This window comes from Leucoraja erinacea, chromosome 2, assembly GCF_028641065.1.
Source record: "Leucoraja erinacea ecotype New England chromosome 2, Leri_hhj_1, whole genome shotgun sequence".
NCBI classification, from domain to species: Eukaryota; Metazoa; Chordata; class Chondrichthyes; order Rajiformes; family Rajidae; genus Leucoraja; species Leucoraja erinaceus.
Window position 1 is genome coordinate 95,424,703 of NC_073378.1, and position 10,751 is coordinate 95,435,453.

Consider the following 10,751-nt stretch of genomic DNA (forward strand, 5'->3'; position numbering starts at 1 on the left):
TTGCAGGTTATTCCGAACTTTCGGCTTTCAACAACTCGAACATAAGATAAAACTTTGGCAAAGGCAATAAAAGATGCAAAAGTCAATTGAAAAGTAATTATATTGTAAATTCATTGATAATTTAAAAATAAGCCATGGATGTTTTTATTATTGGTAAATGCATAAAAATAAGCAGGTTCACTGTTTTTCACACAGAGAGTTGTGAGTGTGGAATTTTCTGCCTCAAAGGGCAGTGGAGGTTTGTTCTCTGGATACTTTCATGAGAGAGCTAGATAGGGCTCTTAAAGGTAGTGGAGTCAGGCGATATGGGGAGAAGGCAGAAACGGGGTACTGATTAGGGATGATCACATTGAATGGCGGTGCTGGCTCGAAGGGCTGAATGGCCTTCTCCTGCATATATTGTCTATTGTCTATTGTCTATTCACAGAAATGGTTTACAATGTTGTTCAGAATTCAATCCAACCACTATATGGGGAAACAGGATAGGTCTCAACAGATCTGGGGTCAAGGAGAATTCCGTTGACCTAGATGACATTTTGAATGAAAAGAGGGAAGATCTGAATTTGGAGAAGTCAATGTTCATACCGCTGGGGTGTAAACTACTCAAACAAAATATGAGGTGCTGTTCCTCCAATTTCCGCTGGGCCTCACTCTGACAAAGGAAGAGGACCAGGACATAAAGGTCAGATTGGGAATGGAAGGGGGAGTTGAAGTGCTGAGCCACCAGGAGATCAGGTAGGTTAAGACAGACTGAGTGGAGGTGTTCAGTGAAATGATTGCCGAGCCTGCGCTTGGTCTCGCCGATGTAGAGAAGCTGACAACTGGAACACCGGATACAGTAGATGAGGTTGGAGGGGGTGCAAGTGAACCTCTGCCTCACCTGGAAAGACTCTTTGGGTCCTTGGATGGAGCCGAGGGAGGAGTTAAAGGGACAGGTATTGCATCTCCTGCAGTTGCAGTAGAAAGTACGGATGGAGGGGGTGGTTTGGGTGTGAAGGGACGAGTTGACCAGGGAGTTTTGGAGGGAACGGTCTCTGCGGAAAGCAGAAAGGGGAGGAGATGGGAAGATATGGCCAGTAGTGGGATCCTGTTGGAGGTGGCGAACATGTTGGAGGATTATATGCTGTATGCAATGGCTTATGGAGTGAAAGGTGAGGACAAGGGGAGACTCTGTTCTTGTTACGAATGCGGGGACGGGGAGCAAGAGCAGAGCTGCGGGATATCGAGGAGACCCTAGTGAGAGCTTCATCTATAATGGAAGAGGGGAACCCCATTTCCTAAAGTGTGATTACTACAACATATATTTAAGTTATTTTTTAAACATTTGCTTATCAACTGTGTGCAGCCAAAATATCGACGCACTGGTAAATCGAGACATAAATGTACTGGAATTCATCATTGATAATTTATTTGAACACGAATACAGCCACAGAACCTCATTGGTGCTGTGTGGATGGCGTAATACCAATGTGATTTGTATTTTTCATAAATATTAATTATTGTTTTCCTTTGAAAGTGGATTGTAAGATTGCAAAGAGATTTTAATTTCAGATCAGCACCCTAGTTAGAACACCTAGTTGGATAAAGTTGATTCGACTAAATAAATCTGCATTGAAAAAGGGCAAGGTAATCAACACAATACTCAGTATGGTTGTCAGCACTCAGTAAAGCATGGATAATGATGCTGACTCTGCATATGAACATCGACTGTAGAATTGCATTCGATTTAAAACACTGGAGTTCGGCTTTGAACAACTCGTACATAAACAGCAATATAAAATTCAAGGCTCGCCCTCCTCTCTTTCTGGGAGTTGCACACGTTCCGCGGTCTCTAAAGGCCAATTCTTTTCAATATGATAATCAGTTTCTAAGTTGAATCTAACCAAGTGGCCTCTTTTGTTCCTTTCATCCTGACTTTAACGGCTCAGAAGCAGCTGGCCGTTCACTTTTAACAAGGAGACCGGCTTCTGAATGCAGCTTCGGGTTGCGCGGTCTACATTTTGAGCCAACTTTTTCGCGCACGAAAAGAGCAGTTGCAGAAGGCGAAAGCCATGGACGTTTTGCACGGGGTTTGCGTGGAAAACAGTGAGCAGGACAAAAGGTCGGCGAAGAAAAAGAAAACGCGAAGGAGAAAGAAAATGCTGACAGGAGTCAGCCTTCAGAGGAGAGCTGCCAACACAAGGGAGAGACAACGGGTTCATGGAGTCAACCTGGCGTTTCAGGACCTGCGAAAGCTTCTGCCCGTCATATCTGAGGTCGAGGTGTCGAAAATCGACATCCTCAGGCTGGCCGCCAAGTGGATAGCTCATCTCACCACTGTGTTGCTCCTGGATGATCAAAAACAACATCAGCGGGAGAACGGGTTGTCGCTGGAGCTAGGCGAGAAGTTGGCGGAATTAACTCGCATTTGCGAAGAACTGGCCGCAGACTTTATCATCTGTCGGACTGAGGACCCGCTGTACCTTGGCGCGTGTGTTTTGGACGATTTCTCGAGTTTCCGTTCTTTCGCTGCCCGTGAGATGCCCTTGGAAAATGGCTATTTCTCCCCATGCCTACATTAAACGGACCAAGCGTGGTGCTGAAAGCTAAGTACATGTCACATTCTCCCATGTTTCGCGCGGGAATGGGTTGAAACTGAACCGAAACAGCGAAGAGGCATCAATAAGGCCGTCGTTTGCAAAGCAAAATCGAAGGCGTTTGATCAGGCTGAGATTGTCGAAAAACAATTCGTGATTATAGAATCATTATATAGCCCGTTGATATGGAAGCACGCACTTTGGTACAAATGCGGTTGGATTATTTGAAGAAGTCCATTAAATCCCATTGATGCTGAGTTTTGCGAAATGATTCAGTTAGTCTTTTCCATGTTGGTCACGTCTGGAACGGGTCTGCCGTTGTGCAGAACACATTTCAAGATAATGATGTGAAATTGCTGGTGTGCTGATATACATCGAATTGGAACACAATCTGGAATTTCCTATCACCTAGTTTCTGTGAACGAACAGACCTCTTCGAAGTCTTCAGTACCAGGCACCAGTTCAAAATATCAGACTAATTGTGTACAAACAAATAAATACTTGTGAATTTCACAAAACGTCTCTGTAACCCATTTAAACCTGGGGAAAAGGTCGACTTTGATTTAAAGGCATACGCATACTAACCTAACCCCAGTGTGGGTTCAGAGGATATTTTACATCGCTTCCTCGGTTTTAGGGTCTCGTTTCATCTTTTTAACTTAGGCGATGTCCGACAGCATGAATTCTGGGTCAGAACTTTCGCTTCCCGGGTCGAGATGCAGAAACCAGGTCGTTTGCTTACTCGTGTTAACCTTACAGTGTTCTCAGTGTACCCAGGCTCTTTCATTTAGTAACCATCTCGTAATATTTTCAGCAGGGTCGGTTTGTAAATGTCGTTCGACTAAAATTTAAATGGGCGAAAATGAAAATGCTCGGCCTATCTGAACTGACCTCTGTACAGACTCGTCGTTTTTGCAAAGTTTCTAACTTCTTCCTACAACCAAACGCTCGCAGTTGACGTAACTTTAAATCGCTATAGATTGAAAGTGCGTGTTTCTTTTTTTAATTGAGCAAATACACACAGTTTCTTTTATGCTGCAGATTGGCGAGCTGCCTTGAAGGTCTTTTAGCCGGTTGGGCCACCGCCTTGCAAGGCTTAAACACAACGTGGGGGCTATTGAAGCTTTCAAGGAATGCTGCAAAACTTGAGAACATTTGGGTATCAGGAATGAGATTAAGCGCACAACACAAAGAGTCGCCCAAGCCTTAATGCCTCTCCATATTCAGGATCAGCGCCCTGTTAAAAATGATCAGAATCCTTTGTGTGTGGTATTTTATTAGACTTCTTTTGTGTAATTTTCAGCACCGCGGTTCTCTCTGCCGGCCGCTGGGTGTTTTATTGAGCGAGGGGAGGGAGGGTAAAAGTATCCCCCCAGAGATTATGAAAGCAAAGTGCTTGGCATTGGTTTGAAATCGAACTTTCAAATGTTACCCTATGCGCCTGCTGCGGATAAAATGAACAATGGCCTCGCTGCACACCAAGGTCTCAGGGAGGCGTGACATATTATTATCATAGCCTGCCAAAATTAGTTGGCACAGTCTGAATCTGACCTTCCCTACAAAGTATTGCTCTGACAACAGGGAGTCATCATTCACTTCATCAATGATATGTTTTTCCAACTCCTGTGAGGCGGTAAAACATTTGCATGAATCCATCCTTGGGCTTTAGAATGTTATGGAGGCACACATTTGCCCGAAAGCTTCAGTTTTTAATGAATGGAAATATCAGCGCAGTGTGCATTCAGCCTCCGACCTGTTAGTGCTGAAAGCTAACATTTCTATTTGTTTTCTGTTGAGTGGATTAGATAGATTGGCCTGCTCCTCAAGAATTTCAAAATGATACATTGATCGTGTGGCAGAACTGTGAAGAGCCAATTCTAAAGTATGTTACAAATTACCTTGCAAGTCAACTTATATTGTTGATACATAAGAACTCATAATCAATTAGAGCCATCGTTAAAACTAAGCCTACTAATATGTATTTTTCATTGGTAATCTAACTTTCAAGAGATTCCAGAGTCAAGAGTTTTAAATTGTCATATGCACTGATAACGGGGCAAAGACATTCTTACTTGGAGCAGCATCACAGGCCTATAGCGCAGTACACATAAGAATATATAATATACAATTAAGAGCATTTTCAAGTCTGGAACTGCATTTAACACAGAAGGCCAAGGTGTAAATGCCCAACATAACCTTTTAAGAAGACAGGAACAACAAAAACAATGGTTGTGAAGAAATAATGCAGATGCTGAAAACATGAGAAAGACAAACAGTAAATGACTGAAGCATTCACCATATCAATTACCCTCTGTGGACAGGATAGTAACATGTAAGAAATCAAATATTGAGAAAGTATGATTATGTAGATAGGTAGAAAGTATGAGAGACAGGTTATTAACTGATCCACAGTGTATACTTTATGAGGAATTGTGTAAGTCGCTGCGAGCTGTGAATCTGAGCAGTTAATCGCTGTCAATGTGGGGAATGGTGAAACTGAAAGAAAAAAAACATTGATAAAATACTGTCATAATACAAGAAATCTGCCATTTGGGTTGAATTTGGGTTGCACCGGGTTCGCGCTGACCAGCGATCACCCGTACACTAGTTCTATCCTACACACCAGGGATGAATTTTGCAGGTCAATTAAAGTACAAACCTTCATGAATGTGGAACGTGGGTGGAAACAGGAGCACCCAGAGAAAACCCACGCAGTCACAGGACAAACACACAAACTCCGTACAGATAGCCCCTGTAGTCAGGATTGAACCCTGGTTTCTAGTGCTGTAAGGTAACAACTCCATTGCAATGCAACTGAGCTGCCCAAAATATATATATTTTTTAATAGCTTTGGAGTAGCTCTGTAAATTCTGCTTCATCAGACTAGGCTACCAGTGGTCTAAAAGGGAACACCTTTAGAGGATAATTAGGGTACAATTTCTTTTAGAAACAGATTTGATGCAACATGTGTTAAGACTCTGGTTGACTTTGGTGACCCAGATAAATTGGTCGCGATAACTGGATCCAGACAGGTTTAGTCTGACATTTCAGTATTGTGTTGCACTGTTAGAACTTCTCTTCTTTCGTGTGGCGTGCACAGCCTAAAGTTGTAGAAAAACTTGTTCTATTTGATCTTCCCTTTGTGCACGTCAAGTTGATTGCATTAGACGAAACAGGGCGAACCACGTGAAGGTTGCAATCTTCCACCCCACCGTTAGAACTGAAGCAATTTTATTAAGACACTGTCAAGGCCTGTGGAAGTAGATTTCAAATATTCACACCATATTTTGGAGACTAGCATGCATGTCCTCTGGTTTGAAAAAACATAACACTGAAGATGTGTAGGAAGGAATTGCAGATGCTGGTTTAAACTGAAGATAGACACAAAACGCTGGATAACTCAGCGGGACAATTAGCATATCTGGAGAAAAGGAATGGGTGACGTTTCAGGTCGAAACCCTTCTTCAGTCTAAAGAAGGGTGTCGACCCGAAATGTCACCTACTCCTTCTTCAGACTGAAGAAGGTTCTCGACCTGAAACATCACCCATTCCTTCTCTCCAGAGATGCTGCCTTTCCTGCTGTGTTAAGGGCCTGTCCCACTTGGGCGTGATTTGCGCGTCATTTACGCGACATCATCAAAATTGGTTGGTGCGTCGTGATGCACGCATGGCATGTGGTGAGGCGTGGTGGCGTATGCAGTGACGCGCGGTAACGCACGGTGCCCCAGGATTTTGGAATGCTCAAAATCCTCGCGCGCCACCTGCGTGACGTATCCCTTGCGCACGCTGACGTACTGATGGCATATGTGTAGCACGTGGTGATGCTTAGTTACTCAGGGTGATGCGCGAACATTGCCTAAGCTAATTTATTATGTGTCACCATGCGTCAGAGTCCGAAACCATGCACCGCCCGTACGCCGTTGGCGCGCCATTTGCGCGTCATTTGAGCGCTGAACCACGTGACCATCCGGGTATTAAGCGCGTGTAGTTTTGAAGAAATTTCACTGGGGAAATCCTTGCCATGGAGATCAGAATTAGTACGAACGACATCGCAAATGGCTCCCAAAAGAAGCAGGGCCCTCAAGAGCACTTGGCGTGCGACTGTCGTACTGCTAAACGATTTTCGCGCGACAGTCACTACCGGCCTGTCGCGCAAATGACGCCCAAGTGGGACAGGACCTTCACTCCAGCTTTTTGTGTCTATAACACTGAAAATGCTATGCAACTAAAATAAAAACTGAAAATATTGCATTTGCTCAGTTGTCCACGCAGGATCAGTAGAGATGAAATAGTTTCATTTCAATTATCTTATATTGTAGAATATGACCTAGTTCTTCCATTCACTGTGCAATGGTGCACATCAGACCTATTGCACATTGGACACAAATAGTAAGTTTAAACGAGAACTACCAGTTTGAAGTTTGATCGTTATTTTATGAGGAGTAACGTTGAGGGATTACGTGAAGAACCCCGCCAGGACGCATGCGTGTTATTCTTCAAAGCAGCGGTGTGAAATCACAGATAACTGTAATGACTAAACATAGTAAGATTAGAGAAGAGATATGTTGAGTATATGATCAAAGGTGGGAGCGGAGGGCACGTAATCCCTCAACGTTACTCCTCATAAAATAACGATCAAACTTCAAACTGGTAAGTTCTCGTTTACTCTTACTATTTTACTTCAGAGTCACGCGAGTGACTACGTGAAGATTTTAAAGCTCTGTGATTTCATGCCATGGAAACGAGTCCATGCATCACATCTGCCTTGATTATGGGGAGAATAGTGTTAACATCATTAGACATCAATACGATATTGAAAACCCAACGATAAATATATTAACACCAAATTATAGCCCCTATTTATGGGGTAAATCATATTACAGAACTTAAAATTGTTTCTGCAAATGTTCCAGGTTTAATGACTGGTTTGTTATAAATCATTGGAAAGTTTTCTCCGTTGACCATCCTGCTGTCTTGAGGATTTGGTCCATAGGAACATCCAACGTCACAGCTGCCGATGTAGCGGCAGCCCTGGTGGAGTGAGATTTAAAATGCTAGTGTCTACTCCAGCCTTATTAGGGCCTGTTTTAGCCATCTAGAGATGGTCTGGACTGTCAGTGTTTTGAGTGGCTATTTGTAGCTGATTAAAAGTGACATTTCTTTCCCTCTGATGATCTTAGTATACTCCATATATAGTAGTAAGTGTGTTACAATACAGAGACGATCATCTGTCGGGTATGCCCTGAATTCTGTTTTTAGGCCTGCTGACCCCTGTCAATTCTGTTTGACTAATTCATTGATGTGAAAAGTTAAATTTCCAGATGAAATAGTCATGTTGTCCAGCCTTAGGTTCTGTAGTGACTGGACCTTTTGTGCCGTGACCAAGGCCATCAGCATGACTGTTTTCATAGTCTGTTTCTGTAGGGACAGAGCTGTAGCTGGAGACCAGTTTCTTAACATGGTCAGTACAATGCTCACATCCCATATTTGGGAATACCTGGTTCTTGGGGGATTAACATTAAAATGCCTCTCATGAGTTTGGTTACCAGGGTGTGTCCCAACATAATGCCGCTCTGTTCCTTGCCACAGGTATGTTGACAGAGCACTTCTGGCGCAGTTGATGGCACTATGACTGAGCCTCTCATCGTAATGGAGGCTTGCTAGGAATTCCAGAACAGACGGGATGTTCATAGATCTGTGGGTGATCTTTCCTTTGTTACCGGATGGACCAGTAAATTAGGTCTATGATGGATGGCGATGCATGGTTCTAATACCATGTCTAGTCTCACCGGGAACCATGGTTGAGTAGGCCAATCAGGTACTATCAAAATCCCAGATGCAGAGTCTTGCTGTATTTTCCTTAATACCCGACTGATGAGGCAGAAAGGAGGGAATGCATAAATAAACAATTTCCCCCAATGCAGCGAAAATGCATCGGTTGTTCCCATGAAACATAATTTGATAACTGGTGATTGAGCCTGGATGCGAAAAGATCAATATCTGGTGTTCCATACCATGCTGTAATTTCAGCAAATACATTTTTATCCAACATCCATTCAGTTTTTTCATTGAATTTGCATGACCTGGTGTCTGCCACTAAATTTAGTTTACCTGGTAAGTAGGTAGCTGACATCCAAATATCTCTCTGGATACACCATTGCCAAATTGTGTTGGCCAGATTGTCACATGATGTCGATTTGTTTCCACCCATATGGTTGATATATGCTACCACGGTGGTGTTGTCAAATTGTAGTCTAACATGCTGGTGATTTAACCCAGAACAATATGACTTAAGGCAATGGAATGCACGTAACATTTCCAGGTAGTTTATGCCCAGTGTTTGTAATAATGATGCCTTCTGTGCATTCCATCTCCCTTTACAGCTGGAGATGGAATTGGTAGCACCCCAACCAAGTGCACTGGCATCAGTTTGTTGTACCATAGACGGGTTGCTGATAATTATTGGATTGGAACAATACCTGACATTATGTTCCCACCATTTTAGCTCCATTATGGCCTCTGTTGCTATCTTCATTGGTCTGTCAAAATGGCCACCATTAAGTTTGAGTGCTCTTATTTTTGCTCTCTGTAAATTTTGATAGTGTAAAGGTCCGAATTGTGTGGCTGGAAATGCAGCCACTATCGTCCCAATTATTCTAGCTACCAGTCTATTGGATGGTTTGGTGATGTCAATGATTTCGCTACAAGCCTCTATTAAGGCTGTAACCTTTTCTTTCGGCAAAGTCACTGACATGAGAACTGAGTTAATGGTGAACCTCACATAATCCATTTTTGTTGAAGGTGTTAATTTTGACTGAACTGGATGGATGATAAACCCCAGTTTCTCAAACAATTGTTTTGAAGCTGTTACCACTTGTACCACCACAGGACGACAGATAGCACAATGGGCTAAGAGTTCGGCTGGCGACCGGAGGGTAGCCGTTTCAAATCCCGCTTGGAGTGCATACTGTCATTGTGTCCTTGGGCAAGACACTTCACCCACCTTTGCCTGTAATGGAATGTTACGGCGGCAGGCGCGGGCACACCGCGACGCCCTGTGTCTCCCTTTCAAGGGAGATGCTAAAAATGCATTTCGTTGTCTCTGTACTGTACACTGACAATGACAATAAATTGAATCATTTCATTTTTTTTTTTTTTTAGCCAATTCCAAAGTTTTGCCAACAATAAGTATGTCATCTAGATATGCCATTACCATGTGTTTTTGTTTCCGCAGTAAAGCTAGGGCTGGTTTCAAATTTTTGTGAATAGTCTGGGGCTGATGTTAGCCCATTAGGTAGTGCCCTGTATTGCCAGTGCTGACCCATCCAGTTGAATTTTAAATAACATCTGTGGTCACCTCTTGTAGGTACTGTATAGTAAGCATCTTTTAAATCGATGCTTGCCATGTAGTAGCCTCAGAAATCAATTGCTTAGCAGTAACAAAGGTTTCCATCTTGAAATGAATATATTGTACAAAGGTATTCAAATTAGTCAAATCGATGATGATGCGGCAACTACCATCTTTCTTGTTTTTTATAAAGATGTTGGACACGAATTCCTGTGATTCGTGTTGGGTTTTCTCAATTACTCCTTTTTTATATAGCCGCTGTAATTCGGCATGTGCTTTAGATTTTTCTATGCCTGTTCCCTATGAGGGTTATGTTTTTGTATAAATTTTATGGTATAACCCTGGATACTGCTTAGAATATAAGTGTCGGTGGTTAACTTATTCCATGCATCCAAATAATATCGTAATCTCCCACCAACTTCCATTTTCCCTTTAATTCTTAAGGAACCAGACCCACCTACCTCCATGGTCACCAGTGGTAGGTGTGTTACTTCTTCGGCACCCTCCGTGGACGTTGAGGCGCCATTGTCTGGGTCTGTAGTTGGGTTGGTGTTGAGGGCTTGCGCATTTTCCAGGAAGGTCGGTCTGGACCATGGCCTAAAAAAGACCGATGTTGGGTGTTCCTGGTTTTGCGCTTTCTCCAGTTTGTCTTGGCCGACTGGCGGGTGCGTAGGGGTGATGTTTTTGGCCATAGTAGCTTTTGGATGCTGTTTTTATGAGCCCCAGGGTTTTCCCCTCTTTGTCAAGTTCTTTGACTTGTTTTGATAAATCCCCTCCAAATAGTAGTATTGATGGTTTGGAGGTTCCAGGTTTGTAGAGGCCTGCAA